The sequence below is a fragment of the Phyllostomus discolor genome, chromosome 2 (assembly GCF_004126475.2).
Source record: "Phyllostomus discolor isolate MPI-MPIP mPhyDis1 chromosome 2, mPhyDis1.pri.v3, whole genome shotgun sequence".
Taxonomy (NCBI): domain Eukaryota; kingdom Metazoa; phylum Chordata; class Mammalia; order Chiroptera; family Phyllostomidae; genus Phyllostomus; species Phyllostomus discolor.
The window spans coordinates 64,526,674-64,544,034 of record NC_040904.2 but is presented as its reverse complement, the minus strand read 5'-3'; the positions used below and the strand labels follow the sequence as shown (position 1 = coordinate 64,544,034).

General features: G+C 34.8%; 1 protein-coding gene and 1 pseudogene across 18 annotated transcripts in view; both read right to left on the bottom strand.

The window, feature by feature from the left end:
- Window positions 1–17,361, bottom strand: part of ROBO2 (roundabout guidance receptor 2) — a 1,287,372-nt gene that overhangs the window by 387,017 nt on the left and 882,994 nt on the right. The gene's annotated exons all lie outside the window — the stretch shown is intronic.
- Window positions 12,572–12,987, bottom strand: LOC114490664 (annotated as a pseudogene).

The following is a 17,361-nucleotide window of genomic DNA, read 5'->3' as shown; positions in this document are numbered from 1 at the left end:
AGGAACCTGAAGAAGGCTGGACTAGCAAAGCCGTGACATTGTACCCAGAATATTTGCTCCCTTTTAGCCAGATGATTTTCTTTCATGCAGGAATGTCTGAGGAACTGAACTACCAGGTCCTAGGAATAACAACCATGTGGGTCTGTAACCAGCACCAAGGTAGAGTTAGCAACCATGATCCAAATAACGATGCCCAGGACTAAACCTTAGCCTATTTTATTTTTACCTGGTTCTATTGTCCTAAATAACAGTTCTTACGCAAGAAGGAAATTAATAGTTTGCATAAGGTCAGATACAATCTGAAATGTGTTACGTAAACCGTCATTATTATCGAGAAATAGAAATAAGGTTAACTTAAGATCAAAAAGATGGGAGGTGCTTTGCTTGACTAGCATTCTTTCAGAATGTCTGTTGCAACATTTTCGATTAGAAACATCTTAAGACAGGTTGTAGCAGGTTCTCATTCACTTTCTCTCTCTCTCTCTCTCTCTCTCTCTCTCTCTCAGCCCCCCCCCCCCTTTTGGCGTTCCTTGTTTCACTGAATTAATTTCAAAACATATAACATCTTGAAATATTAAGAAATATTATAATAAGCCATGTATAACCTTTCACATTGAAGACCACAATTTGAAGGTCCTTTATTAGTTATGAAAAAGAAGATAGTAGACTTGTTAATGATTTTTTAAAGCAAACAGAAAGATCCTATCAGCTACTCTATCCTCTGCCTTAGATTTTACTCTACATGTTAAACACTATCTCCTTCTGTTCTTCCTTCTACATTTATTCTCCCTTTTCCGTTGAAGTTCAACAAGAAAGCTGTTTCAAGGAAGAACATGTGCTGTTTATACCACCCTCCTGTAAACAAGCCGTGTCACTGTTGATATGATAGCGTATCTACAGCAAAGCTTGATGCAACGGAAATCCCCACTCACTGAAGAAACTATTTTAGTAAACTGCAAAAAAGAACATATTCAGGGTAATAACATCAAGGGAACGTTTGCTTCTCTACTGAACACCTTCTCATACCTTAGATTTCAATTGCTTTATCTGCCTGATTATGTTTCTTTTCAGTCAAAGATTTTGAAACAGAATATGTCCCACAAAAAAAGTTTTTGTCTGCCAAAAGTTTGCTTAGAAAACTAAGCTGTAGAAAAAAAGAAACCTCAACAGGGAAGGATGCTGTTATCTCTTAGCCAAATGCCATGATTTTGCCTTTTGGTTACATTTTAAGTTCTTAGATTCTATATTTTTTTCCTGACACAAATATAAATGTATCCGATCTTGCTTGAAATGTGTGAGTCTTTAACACTAACAGCCCCTGCCAACTGCAATCCATAAGGTAATATGCATTTCAGCATGGATCTGAGTGTTCTCTTAGTATAAAAATAAAAGAAAATCAAAATAAGTGGCTGAAAGAAAGTTCTTATTTTCGACCTACTAACAAAATACCTACAAAGTAGTTCCCAAATTTGGGCTTGGTAAATGTCTGTGTTTATCATCAAATCTCCTGATAATAAAAAGAAAGGACTTTTCAATAGTCACTAAAATAGGCCAAGCTTCTGACTTGGATTCCTTATACGCTTGGTATTTTAGATTCCAGCCACATGTAGGAAAGACTGATACAAATGGATGATCTTTTCTTGATACTTAGTTTGCTTCCTGGTATTGATTAATCATACTTCACTGTGGAAAGCCCCAAATTAGAGGTCAGAAGATTGATGGTTTTATACTAGCCTAACCACTATTTATTTCCCGTGTGAGGCTGCCACCTGACTTAACTTGTCTGCACCCCAATTTTCTCCTCTGCCAATTGAGATCTGTGATGTTTTACCTCTACCCTTATGAAAGTCAAATGGGTAGTGCTTACTGTTTTTGTTATTAGTACCATTTCAGTCAAAACACTACAGAATATAGCACCTAAAATGTAAAGTGTTAATGAAAGTAGTGTTATCATTAAGCAGCAAATACTGAATTTGAATGAAAGTAGAAAAATAAAATGAAATTTGGCTATTTTTTATTATAATTATTATACTTTTTGACTTGCACACTTTATGGTTTGAGTCAAAATTAGAAATGGAAACATGAGATAATTATTTTCTTAGTACTATTTAAAAAAATTATAGTGTTTCTACTTTACCAGGCTTAGAGGGTGTTGTACAGTTAAAATTTGACTTACAAGTACACAGAACTTTTTGCCTAATTCTCCTCATCCAGCCTTTGATATTTTACTATTCCTATCTTTGACAACCTAGATAGAGTTTGGTGAATGCATCTGTCTATAAAATGTTGACTGATACACAAATGGTCAAATATGTAAAAAGTAAAGAGATTTATGTATAAAATAGAAGCATTTTATTTACTTACTCATCAAAATTGTTTAGCAAGAAACATTTACATGGAGTTTGTGAAATATTTTCATTTGAATTTTTAGATCTGTTAATCATCCCTGACCTCTCAGTTAATAATCAGACCAAAAAAATCAAAGGATATTTGTGAATAGAGACAAAGGTAAAATTTAAAATTATTAGTCCCATGATTAATTTTTGCCATGTTTACTTGCTTATAATTTCATTTGAGGCCTGGGCAACCATGGAAAGTTATATTCTATAGTTTCCCTAAACATATCCATTCGGCTCTCATTTTCCCTCTTCTGTCTGGATAAATAGATGCTAAAAATGTTTTACCCATCTTCTACAGATACATCAACATCTCCTAAAGTACAAAAAGTAAAGAAATACAAAATTTTAATTTAAAACTATACATTTTAGGGACACTAGGAAAGTTATGGACCTCTCAGATTATCAACTAGCCCTTCTGTTTCAGACAGCAAAGCAAGTGGGATTATGCTAATATGAAAGTGCATGTCCCTGGGATATGCTGCCTGGTGCAGGGTGGACCCTGAGCACATAGGGACAGAAAGAACCTGTTGCTGACTAAGGTAGCTTGTTTGCCTAAAAAGCACCAAAGCTAAACAAATTTCCTTAAGAAAGAAATAAAAATGATGATTATTATGAGTAACAGAGAAGTAGCTTAGTCCATTACATAAAATATCTCAAAAAATTAGATAGTAAATACGGCTAAAGAAAAAAATAGAAATGGGTATTTAGAAATACTATGAGTGTTCTTCACTGAAATGTTTTTCATTAAAATTCACATTAATTTAAAAAGAAAACTATTAAGAAATTTTAAGCCATAATTATTTTTGATACAGTTGGCAAAAGGAAAAGTAGTAACAACACAGTGGACTTTGTTTTCTGAGCAAGTGTTATCAGAAAGGGCACAGAATGCTAATACCAGATTATTCTAGCAGAAAGAAGTTCAATTATCCAAATGAATGCTTTTGAATCACACTTTATTTTTGGCAAAAAGAATGATAGAAATATTTTAAAGTAAATATTCTTAAATCTCTGAGACTTTCTGTTTTATATATAATTGACTTGATCCTTTTGCTGATACATAATACCACAAGTTTTGGGTATTGCATTATAAAAGAATATTTAAAAGTATCACTAGTTCAAGTTCATATTTTATATTTAGGCAAATCTATTTATATCATTAATGTCCTTTTAAATAATTATTTTATTGGATTTATAAGATTTTAGAGTTACATAAGAATTTTTAGATCATATAAAATTTCTTTAGTTTTAGAAATTTAAATAGTGTTTATACTATTCTGTTTTTCATGTCTAGTCACTTTATGTAGAATATTTTGTCCCAAATATGTTGTATATTTTAATAGAACTTATTTAAATGTTCATCATAATAAAAATAGATTATATTATCTATCCAAGTATGATACAGTCATTTTTCCCCACTGGTCATTTTTTTTTAAGAAGATACAAAAACAGCCTTTTCTGTTTTATTTGACTGAGTTGTTCTGTTTTTTCTAGTCCAAATATTTCAATCACAAAAATTCATCACTTTTTAATGTTGCAGTGAAAAAAATATATGCACAATGCTAAAATCCACTCAATTAACAGAGACCCCCAGAATTAAAGTAAGGCCACTTCTTCCCTTGATGCTGACTTCATCCACCTAAGCATCTAGGAACCAATCCCAAAAGTCCCCAACCAATAACGGTGACAGCCCTGACATTAAGGAGATAAGCTCTAACAGACACTATTTGAACCTTTGTCATTGAATTTTTAATTCTGTTTCTTTTTCAATAAACTTGTCCCATCTGATGACTTTCCCAGAAAGAATGAATGTTACACAGACAAAGCACTTACATAGGTCAACATGAAAATTACAAAAGGAAAAAGGATAAAGAGATTGCAACATTTAATTGAAAAATATTAATAAAAATTGTATTCCTTTTAAGTAGTTCTCTTCTCTCCTTGGGGAATAAATGCCCCTTTCATATGCCAGATAACCTTTAAATAGATGCATCTCTCGTTTCAAAGAATGCTCTAAAAAGCAGATTGTCTCTGGGATTCACCTAATTATATTCTTCTGTGTCCACATTCACATTCAATGACTCCAGTATAATATTTGAAGCCAGAATAATTCCACTGCCTGAAAAGTAATAACAGATATCCAGGCCTGATTAGTACTAAATATTTGACTGCTCTCTTGTAGAACTGAGTCTCACTTCATTTTAACATGAACCACAACCCTAGGGATTCTGACATGGTAATGATGCTGCAATCCCAAGGGAAGAGTGGGGAAAGGGAGGGGACGTAAGTCAAGTTTGATTTCAATAGACAATACCAGTTGCTGCTCTTCCATGAATTTTGATATTGCCCTGGAATGAAGGAAGGATCCTGTTCAAAGCCAGCCCAGACAAAGCAATATTAAATATTTAATTTCAGAAGGCAAAAGCCCAAGGTCTAGAAGCTCCTAACGGTCCTCTCCCTAGTTAGGCTATAAGGAGCAAATGACAAACTCGAAACTAATTTGACTATAAAACACAAGGACTTTCTTCACAAATACTTGTAAATCTCAATGTTGTTTTTAAAACTATTTTTTGAAACAGAAACACAAATATGCATATTTTAAACTCTCCAAATATTAACATACATGTATTTATATGCTAATAGGACTCATTAAGATATATCTTGCCTTCTATGTAGATGTTAACAGCCAAGTGAATTTTAGTTTAGGTATTGTTTTCCTTGAAAAAATTAAGTTAAAGAATAAGAATTGTTCAGTTTTTCTATAATATAAACATCTGGTCATTTATATTAATTTAAAACACAAAAACTATATAAACACTTGTTTAAAACTTGGTTTTAATTCTTAAAGATTACTTAAAATAGTGCTGTGCAGATATACTTAATATGGGATAGTGATACAAAAGCAGTACGCTAGTACTATATTAAAATATGAAATACAGTAAATCCCCACCTACATGTAAACCCTAAGAGGGTCATTCTATGCACTGGATAATGTCCTTTCACATGTAATGATAGGCAAGGTTTCTCTCCTATGACACAGAAAGCCTGTGAAGCAGATGTCATCTTTGTCCTCTGACACCAGGGCCTAACAGTGCGCTCTTGTAAACCACATCACCTTTACCAACATTAACTGCTTCACAGACATTACCTTCATCCCACAGAACTGCCGAAGACAAAAAACTGCAAGGGTTACTTTTTCACGTTATTTAAATCACATTCCAAGTATAATGCAAACAGGCTTCACCTCATTGATATTACTGAACTGTCCATGGTATTATTGACTTGGAATTTCCAGACATATTAATTGGTGAGGCAGCAATCAATCAGATTAGCTTGCAGACATCAAAATTGACCATGAATATAGGTAAAAGCTATCATATGACCCTGTTGTGCACATAATTATCCTTTCATTTTGCTATTAAGTAGAGGAAATACATTCCAACTATTTATTATATTATAAGCAACAGCCTCAAACACAATGACTCAAACTGGGAAAGTATAGAATATAAGTATCACCTGATATGGTACAATTGATATGGTAAATAAAAAGGTATTATTTAAATTTTAAAAATAATATACAATTTAAAGAACATATGAGGTCTGTCCAAAAGGTATCCAGCCATGCACTGTGAAAAACAGAGACATTTATTGAAGAAGATACAAGACACAAGAAACATTCATTGTACATAGGACAATGACACCTCAGTCCCCTTCAAAGTAGGCACCTTGGGACCTCACACAGTTCTCCCAGTCTCCATCACCTGCCCCATTGTATTTTCCTGAATCTCATCAACAATCTGAAATCTCTTCCCTTTCAAAGGTGATTTTAGTTTTGGAAAAAGCCAGAAGTCACAGGATGCCAAATCTGGGCTGTTGCTGAGCTGTTGAGTCACCTGAGAGATTTGTTGTTTCACCAAAAAAACCCTGCACCAGATGTGAGGTATGAGTGGGCTCACTATTGTGGTGAAGCTGCCAATCATCAGTTGCCCATAGCTATGACCTTCTAAATCATTCAAATAGGTTCCATGGAGGAATGTTCAAGCTTAACCCAAAATTTGATACAGTTTCATTGCTCTACAGGTTCAGTCATTTTGAATGCAATGGCCATACAGTACACACATGCTCACCCAATGGTGTCTATAGCCCCAAATGACTAATACAGTGAAGTCATCATTGCTCACACATGCACATTCCAGTCCACTCTCCTTGGCTGCCAGATTACACTGAGGTCCCTCAAACCATTCTTGTTATGTTAACAACGGTAGGACTATTTCTGGACAAACCTCATATATTATTCTGGCATAAGTCCAGAATTATATTGAAAATGATGAAGCAATTCAAGTCAACAGACATTTATGAACATTCCACTGGATTCTGGGAAAGGGGATCATGAGTCAAACAAAGAATAATAATAAATATTTTGAGTTTATAATCTACTGGAAGTCATATACATACAAATTATTGACAAAAAAAAACTTCCAAAGTCAAGAAGAACTGAATGAATCTGATTATAAATCTTATTGCTGAAGGAGGCTTTTTGATGAGAAAAGAGAGTAAACACAAAGACAGTGAGATAGATAAGTACAAGAAATATTTGGAGGAAAAGCAGGGACACTATTTGACTATACTTACAATTGAGAACAAGAAATACAGAGACCAGGCTGGAAAGTGTAAACCAAAATTGTTGTACTGTGATAGTTAAAAGCATTTCTCAGAGCAAAAGGAGATCCAGCCTGGGAGACAGATTCAAGTTGTGTTCCATCCTAAGCAAAAGGATGGAACCATCCTTTTGGGGGGGAACCATCCTAAATTGTGTTCCTCCCAAGCAAAAAGGGAGGCTAACTTTTGTTTTTAATTGATTTGAGAGACAGAGAGGGAGAGAAAGAGAGAAACATCAGTTTCTTGTTCCAGTTATTTATATATTCATTGGTCAATTATCCAACATTGGGATAGCAAGAGAATGCTCTAACCAACTGAAGTACCTAGCCAGGCTGCTACCTTTTATAGTGAAATTTCCCACCCAGGTTCTCAATTAGGTCCATTCTATGCAAATGAGGTATCCAAATTATCCAGTTCAAACTGAAAGGGCAGGTTTCCATCCATTGGCAGAAAGATAAACCCATGCCCTGGCTGGTGGGGTTCAGTCAGTTTGGCATCATGTGCCAAGTGAAAGGTCACAGTTCTATTCTCAGTCAGGGCACATGCCTGGGTTTCTGATTTGGTCCCTGGTCAGGGTGTGGGTGAGAGGCAATGGATCAATGTTTCTCTTTGACATCAATGTTCCTCTCCCTCTCTTTTTCCCTCCCTTCCCCTATCTCTAAAAGTAAATAAATAAAATTGAGTGACAGAGAGACAGAGACCCAGGGTTTCCCCGCAGTGGTTGACTCAGACCGTGTAAACAAGCGGGCGCAGTGAGGAAAGCCTAGAGTTCTGTCTGAGAGTACATGAGGAGCCCCTGTCAGCAACTGGCCATGGCACTATTGATACTTATAAAATTTCGGCCTTTAATTGACCATGGGAATCCATCTCAGCAGGTAATTTCCTTCCCGGGATTCACATCAAATGACTCTTTCTTCTCAGGATCCGCAAAAGGAAACAGAAAACTTATGGAAAGCCATGTGATGGAATGCTGTGTGATAAAACCCTATTTTATGAGTCCTAAACTTGGGCAATGGTAAAGGAAAGACAAAGGAAATAATAGTTTCCAGAAACTTGCAAAAAATAATATCAAGTGACTGATGGAACTGAAATGCCTCTGAACATTCTAGCGCAGGTTGTAGAGAGATGGCAATGTCATTAATTACACTTATAACCTTACAAGGAATAGATAATAAAGGTGGAGTTGGGCGTGTAAAAAATCATACGCTGAGTATTTTTTAAGATTTTATTTACTTATTTTTAGAGAAAGGCGAACGAAAGGAGAGAGAGAGAGAGAGAGAGAGGGGGAGAGGGAGAGAGAGAGAAACATCAATATGTGCTTGCCTCTCATGCACACCCTACTGGGGACCTGGCCCACAACCCAGGCAAGTGCACTAACTGAGAATCCAATCTGAGACCCTTTGGTTCTCAGGCTAGCACTCAATCCACTAAGCCACACCAGACAGGGCCAAACATTATTTTTAAATACCTTCTGGTTAAATAGCTGCAGTATATGATATGCAGGGGTATCCAATTGGTCCAGGGTACAGAGAGTGGAGACAAAGAGAGTGATTAAGATGGTACAGTCAATCAACAAAGACTTAATTTAGTTATTGTGTTTATTGTTTAGGGTCATGGTGATAAATATTACATAGGCTCAACCCCCAAGGAATTAAAAGAAAATATATGTAAATAATTATCTAAATTACAAGGAAGAATATGATGTCTTGTAATATAATATGCTATGAGATGAAAATGATAAAATTCTCTCTACTGGGAGGGATGAGCACTTGGGAGGATACAGGTGAGAGTAGTCAAGAATAGCTCGGAAAGCCCAGAAGTAGGAAACATGGTACAAGGGAGAGGGAGTGGCTCCCTTGTTCCTGGGTCTTGTATGGAAAGAACATGGAAGATCTTAACTGCCATGCTAGGAAGTCTGTGCTTGAATCTCTAGCAAACATGAAGTTGGTGAAGTCTTTTAATTAAGATATCTGGTATCAATATATAAATGTTTTGAGGAATAAATACCAGAGCAAGGCAGAGCCATTTATACAGTAGTCCAGGACAGAGGTAATGGAAGCCCAAACCAAGGAAGTTTCAGTACTCATACGAAAAGGAGAAAGGACATAACAGACAAAGGTCTTGACTACTGAGTATTTGTAGGTAGCAATGGAAAGAGATCTTGACCGAATATTTAATGAAAGGGAATAACCAAATATCCTTGTAGAGCCTGGATCATAAATAGAGAGAATGCTGATACCACTAATATGAAATATAATACACAGAATGCAAAAGGCTTGGGAGAGAAGGCAGGGTATTAAAACCGGGCCAGAAGAGAGTTAACTATGAGGCTGTAGGAGAATGAGAAGCATCAAAGTTAGAGAGAGCAGGGAGCCAAGAACACCTATATTGCAGGTATTTTCTGCTATAATGACTGCTTCCTCTCACATCAATGGTGTCTCCCTCAGTCCAGAATCATTTTCTGTAGCATGAACGTGTGCCATTTTTAAGAAGCCTCATATCTCTATTAGATTTTAGGGCCAACTTTTGGAAAGAAATTATGCTCATTTTCTCTATCTTTTCATTTACCATTGCCTCAATCTGTTTTCCAGCACATATTAGAAGCTGTTCTTTTGAGATCTGTCATTCTCATGTCTTTATACTTGCTCTTTCCCCCTCCAGGATTCGTCTTACCTTGGTTCTATAGGGCCACCTCTCTTTCAGTTTCAACTAAATGTAGCCCACTAAGAGACGACATTCCTGATCAGGCCAGCTGAAGAGCTCTCCCTCCTCCAGCCAATCTCTATACCATTGCTTTATTATATTTTTCCAAAGGGTATAACCACCCACCATTTTCAATTCCATTATTTATATGTTTCCTAACTCACTTTCTCTCTCTCTACCAGCATGCAGCTCCAGGAGAGCTGGGCATTTTCTTTCTCAGTCATCTCTGTATCCCCTGTTGCTCTAACATTGTCTGACTCATCGACAAGCATGCGATAAGTAGTGACTGAAAGAAAAATCAATGTAGCTGGGAAAGAAAGAATAACACAACAAGATTGAAGACCAAATGAGGACCACAAGAGCAGAGTATTAGTGAAATCAAGGGAAGAGAAATATTCTGGGAGGACTGGATGGTCATTGATTTGAAAGCTACAGAGAACAAGGACTGAGTAAAATATTAAAGATGTTCAGCAAAGCCATGAGGATGGAGGCTGGGATAATCCACTTCCATGATGTGTCCTGATGATAGAGTGAGTGAGAGCAAGTAATCAGTATAGGGAAAACAGAGGTATGAGAGAAAGGCATAAAGGACAAAATGACACTGCAGAGAAGAGTAACAGGATAAAAGATAAAACACCAGTTCAGGGTTTCATGCCGGGACAGTTTGGAAGCAAGCCTTTCCTTGAAGCTGTACAGAAAGAGAAAAATTCAAGCTATCATATTAAGAATGTATAGATGGAAACAGGTAAAAGATTCTAGCATGGTCACTTCTATTTTAAAAACTCAAACAATAGAGTAGAGCATAGCATTAAAGCACCTAATAAAGAGTAAGAGAAACCAATCAGGGTTCCTAGGGTTTGTTTCCTTTTTTTAAAAAAAAAGATTTTCCTCATTTATTTTTAAAGACAGGGGGAGGGAGGGAGAAAGAGAGGGAAAGAAACACTAATGTGTGGATGACTCCTACATACCCAGCTCCCGTGGACCTGGCTCCCAACCCAGGCATGTTCCCTGACTGGGAATCGAACTGGCAACCTTTTGGTTCACAGGCCGGAGCTCAATCCACTGAGCCTTCAACCCTGAGGCTCTTGCCACCAACAAATTATATGAGCCTATGGAATGGGATGCTTCCTCACTACTAAGAAAGTAATTCACAATTTATGTAAAGCAACATTTTAACCAGACACTCCAAGCACATGCTCAATCACACAAATTATTTTCTTGTATTAATGAAAAATCAAATTGTATAATTAATACAAATTTTAGAAGCATGCTTAAAATACAATATTAAATCAAAATCTAGAGAAACTAACAGCTCAACAAAGGTAATGATTTTCATCAAAAAGGTAAGAAAATAATGATTTTGCATTTAAAAATCTTAATTTTAAGGAAAGCCAGAAATTGTTGTCTGGAGTATTACCAATTGATTGTTCAATGTTTTTTCTTGGCTTAGAAAGGCCTGTGCTTTAGGAGATGAAGTTTCTCAATAGTTCATGTGGCAGTCAACCTGTCCATTGTTTCATAAACAGAATTTGAAGAGAACAGCTAAAACATTTTTTCAGATAACTATTTTAAGATTTGCTTGAAGAATTCTAATAGAAAAGTAAACTATTGTAAAATTAATATATATCTAATAAATACTCTGTTTGACACATCCAACTCTAGTACTAGTGTTGGTTTAATTTTCTTTTCCCCATTGCCTTTGGCGGGCCTATTGCCATCAAAGGCATCCAGGTTAACATTACATTTGTAGCGTAACTTGCTTCTATCGTTGTTATATTTTTAAAAGCAGTCTTATATGGATGATTCAAGTAAACTCTAGAGTTCTCTGAGGCAGCCAAAGGATATATTTCCCAACACCAGGGAGAAATTGCTTAATATAACTCAAGCTTTTTATTCGCCAGATAATGCAATAATTTTATTATTATACAAATTATCTTACACCTTCACCACTAAAAGTAAGAAAACCAGGTTAAACAATTTTTATTATTATACAATAGCTCTGAAGCAAAAAAAAAATCTTACTGTTATCATACAGGGAATTCTCAATACAAACTGCTAGGAAAAACAGTAACCTCCTGATTCCAGTGGGTTGAAATATATTCCACATAAAAGGCACAAAGGTATACAGCACTAGGGAAGGATGGGAGGGCCTGGCTCAGCAACAAGCACAGAACTCCACTGTTTATTCTATTACTCAAGAGGGATCCAACTCGGCCAATTCATTCAACTTTCCCAAGCTTTAGTTTATTTATTTATTCAATAGTTTTAACAATACATATGATGCTTTTCTCTGGGATGTTTCTGAAAAGCAAATTAGATAATGCACCTAAAACAATCCCAAACAATACACAATTACATAATATAAATTAATGTCGTTATTATGTACACACAGTAACCAATAGGTGTGTTTGTGTCAGTCTGTGTCATTTGAGACTAGTGTTTTACAGAAACCATGATGTAGGCTTAGACATTAAAATCAGTTCTCAAATGTGAAAACAGCTTCTGGGAGAGATTCATTATATCGTTTTAGCAGACAGCTTATCGCCAAAGCATGCCAAATGAAACCAGCATATAGACTTTATGTTGAGTCACATATACATATTGCATGAGAACTAAAAATGACTAACCCAGCTATTTTAAAATTTGTATCCCATCAGCTATTGTTGGATTGATTAGCAGGTTAACCTGTACTTCAGAATTTCAACAAAGTAACTCAACTCAAGAGAACAGAAGTAATTAGGTCCTTCTTGTTTTGTTTTGTTTTTATTTTTAAAACAAGCTCCAGTCAGTTTTCTAAAAAAAAAAATTGCACAATTTAATTTTCACCACTCTGTTCTGGAATGTTTCTAATGATACCAGAATCACCTGGATCATTGATGGCGAGCCAGTGTGCTTACTCTGCAGTATTTTCCACACGCTGTGTCCAGTTCAATATCAAGACCACTGCTTTGATAGACACCAGCTTTGGCCAACATGGCATAGCAGTCTATATCAGATTCACTCAAGGATGGACAGTTGTTGATGAAGCTAACCAGTTTTACTTTGTCTTGTCTGTTCATTTCCAGACTATCTGCACCTCCCCCATGTACCTTCTGCACTTCATAATAAGTTGCAGTCTAAACTTAATCAACTAAAGTGACTTGTTTGTCCTTTTGTGTGGCCACCATCTTCCTGCCTTAGGTGGGGAATGGCTCCCAACGAAGAGCAGCCATCCAAATAGGCCTGTCATGGACTCATTTCATTTTTTCTCTCTGGATTTTATAAAATTTTATTTTTAATCATGCAAGTAAAATTTTAAAATTAAAAAGAAATATATATATTTTTTGTGTGCATGGATTACAGTATCTGTCCTCCAAGTTACTTAATGAAAACCCTCAATAAAATCCTGGAATTATTGCTAATTTGATTCCAACAACACAGAGAAAATATTGCTATCAGTAAATGAGTGGATCAAAAAACTGGGGTACATTTACACAATGGAATACTACTCAGCAGAAAGAAAGAAGGGACTTCTTCTTTCAGCATAGATGGAAATGGAGAGCATTATGCTAAGTGAAATAAGCCAGGCAGTGAAAGACGAATACCTTATGATCTCACCTATAAGTGGAACCTAATCAACAAAACAAACAAGCAAGCAAAATAGAACCAGAGACATTGAAATAAAGAACAAACTGACAGTAACTAGAGGTGTGTGGGGGGAGGAGGATAATGGGGGAAAGAAGGAGAAAGGTCATCAAGGAACATGTATAAAGGACCCATGGACAAAGTCAAAGGGGGGGTAGGACTGAGGGTGGGAGGTGTGGGTAGGTGGGATGGGGGAAAGTGGTGTCGGGCAAGTGGAGACAACTATACTTGAAGAACAATAAAAAAATAGAAGCATTTTAGTTGTATGCTTTACTAATTACTTGAGTCCTTGTTACATAATTTGTTAATTATGAAAAATATTGTTGGATTTAACTTGACAAAATCTGGTTTCTTTCTTACACACATCTACACCCATTAACATTTATATCCACGTATGATATAAAATATTTGTTACATCTGTTTGCAAGAGTGAAGTAATAGAGCTCATAAAATAAAGCTCTGCATACATACAAAACTAGTTTCACTATTTTGACTGACTTGACAGTCAATGGCAGTCAGTATAAGGCATCTGATAGAACAATCAGGTTATTTGATTGACTTGAGAGGATAGTATAACCTGTTTCCTCTCCCTCCTCTACCCCTATATGCCACCTCAACTTGATCCAACCCATCAATCAAACACATCACATTCAAACTAGTTTGTACATGCAGACATTAGCTTGGGCAGAATTATTGAGTGTCATTAAAAACAAAAAGAGTACCATCATTACAAAACTTCAGCTCTTCGCTGCGTGTTATCTTTAACTTATTCTTTCCTTAGGAAGGAGCTGTGTCGGAATGTCTGCCCATTAGCCCTAGAAAGTCATCAATCTCTAATTATTTTACCAATATCTTATTTCAGGGGTCAAGGGTATCACAGTAAAGTTTTTCAGTAATTACCTTTTTGTAAATCATGTTCAAATGCATTTATGCCAGTGAAATAATCTATTTGAAAGTATTTTTCTTAACTGTCCTAAATGGAATAAGATATAAAGTACACTGACAAAATTTTAAATCTAAATGTTATATGAATATTTCTAAAGATATTTTTAACTGAGTTTTATGACCACCTTAATATATAAAATGTCATTTTAGTAACTATTTCTTTATTTTAATTTTTGCGTATATAGTTAAAATACTTTGATTATTATAAACTTATATACCTGAAGCATACTTGTTATTAACCAATGCTACCCTTTAACTTAATTTTCATTTTTTTAAAATAAAATAGACATGATCATTGGAAAATTACTTGATTACTAAGAGATTACCTTTGTTCACCACAAAAAAATAAAAAAAGAAGCACAGAACCTATGTCCACTACTGTAAAAACAAAATTTTAAGGCTAACACTTTTTAGTAAAAAACAAGTTTGCTTTTAAGGTGATTTTTATTTTTCATTGTATAAAATGGTCAAGAGTTTGTTGAATAAAATTAGTTATGCTGGCATCACAATTCAAGATGTTTAAGGTTGGTGCTACTCATTTTTAACTGAGCAATCTTGTCCTTGTCAATTAAAACCATACAAGGAGTCAGAAGGACACATGTGGAGGGAGGTTTACTTCAGCTGATCCTTACACAGTTCCTTGGATGGACATTTGAGGGCAGGCACCAGTAGCTCTGAGCTGCATAAGTGCAGCAAAGACAAGGTAAGGAAGAGAAAGTAGGAAAGGAAGACAGTGGGGAGGTGGACAGAAAGTAGGGAGAAAAACTTCTATCAAATGAAATCTAACATTATGAAAATTAAAGAAAATACATGAAATTAATCTAAGAAAAGAAAGAGGAAGGCAACAACCAGGAGAAAGAAAATGCTCATTAGAACAGACCTGATAGGGCAGCAATTTTCAACCTGTTTCATCTCATGGCACACATAAAGTAATCACTAAAATACCACATCACACTAAAAAATACATTTTTGTCAGTCTGACAAAAAATAGGTAGAATATTGATTCATGCACATCAGACGGCTATTGTTGTATTGGCTGTTGTCATTTTTTAATTTGACAATCTAAGGGAAAAGAGGTCAGTGCCCCTGACTAAATAGGCAGGTACTGCATGTTTTAAAAATTCCTGTGGTGCACCGGTGAGCCCCTTGGGGCACACTAGTTGAAAATCACTATGATAGGGTCATCTTGATTGAGAACAGCAATTTCTTCCTGTGTGTTTGCTTATTTGTGAATGAAAAACAAATGGTTATCCCAGTCAAAATAATCTTAATTTGTTTTTTGTTTGAGTGTGTATATATATATATATATATATATATATATATATGTTTTGATGAGTATAACATTACTTTAAAAAGAATTCAAAGTATATTATTTCTTATAATTAATTAAATAGAACTGTATCTCCAAATTTTCATATCAATAAATTTACAGGTGATAAAGACAACAGAAATCATTGGCTTAACAGAGTCTCATACTGTATTACTCTATTCTAATAAAATGACTGTCTCTACATTCACAAGAAATGCTGTCCTAAATGAAGTATCATGGACATCTTATGATAAAATTTGCCTAGCAAAAAAACACATATAGAAATTATATTTCTGTTGAAAGTAAAGCAATTTTTTGTGTTTATAGCTTTTTAAGTATTATTATAAGCTTACAAGTATTTAGTTTCAATGAAATAATCATTTTTAAACTATTAAGTATATTTTAATACGCTATTACACATAATCATCTCATGGTGAATATGCTCATAATTCATTTAGATGTACATAGTATTCCCAGATCTCTATCTCCTTAGTAAATCATTTTTTAAAAAATCAGGTTAATCAAAAATGACCCACACAGAGCTTTATTTAATTTATTACAGAATTTATTAAAAAAAAAAGAGTTGCCATGGCTGCAAGTATACTAAAGAAATTGCACTTGGAAGAACAAAAACGGAAAAAAAAAAAAGAAGAAGAAGACTTCACACAGCCGGAGCAAATACTGAAGATGAGTTTCCTCTGAGCAAAAGAACACAAAAGCTGTCAAAAAGAATAAAACAAGGCTTTTTAAATGATTACATTATGCAAAATTTACTGAATTGGAATCCATTAATGAAAGCAAAATTGGGGGAAATATTCTTGAAAAAAATTCATTCTTTGTTTTCAATAGAATAAAATATGAGCTGAGTAGCCACAATTACTCTATATCTTCCATTAAAAAATAAAGTGCCTACAATTAATTTCATTAATTTTGTAAGGAAAAGTCTATATATATTTTGTCAGATGCCTACTGAACTATCTAGTACTGAAATGAAATGCTTTAATATACTTCAGAGTGAATAAAAGGAGGAATAGATTAAAAACTGTAGCAAATTATTAGTTATAGTAAGAATCTAGGTCATGGTTATATGTCAGATTATTATGCTGTTTTCTCTAAGTTTGTATATATTTAAAAACTGTCATAATAAAAAGCAAGGGAAAAGACACTTTAATAACAAATTAGACTATTTATGTTTAATCTGTACCTAAAGCTGTACCTGTTCTATATTTATGGAAACTTGAGCAACCGACTGCTATTTATTAATCTTGCAGGCCACTGTCAGGGATCTTCCCTAGGGAAAAATAAGTGTCTAGTAATATAAAGTGTACATTGCCTTGAATCCAGATGGTCAAAAATTTCAAACAGATTCTTCTGTATTTTCTCAAACTAAAATCCTTTCTATGATTTTAGCAGAAAATCATCTAAAGTGAGAAAATAAATTCATGAACTTAGCTTTTTCAAATACTTCCCACGAAGTCAAATGAGAAAAAAAAAAGAGAATAAGCTCTAGAAGTTATACAGACTTACTTCAAAAGTACAGTAGGTACAATTGTCATTATGACCCATAATGGTAGCCCCAAAACACTATATGACTACAGTTCAAAGAATAGTAAATGTTCTCTGTTTTTTATCATTTACTTTCTAAGGCAATAAGGATTTCTCAGCAAATGGTTAAGGCCAGAATGACACTTGGCACAACCTTAAACTAGCCAAATATCTTTTTCC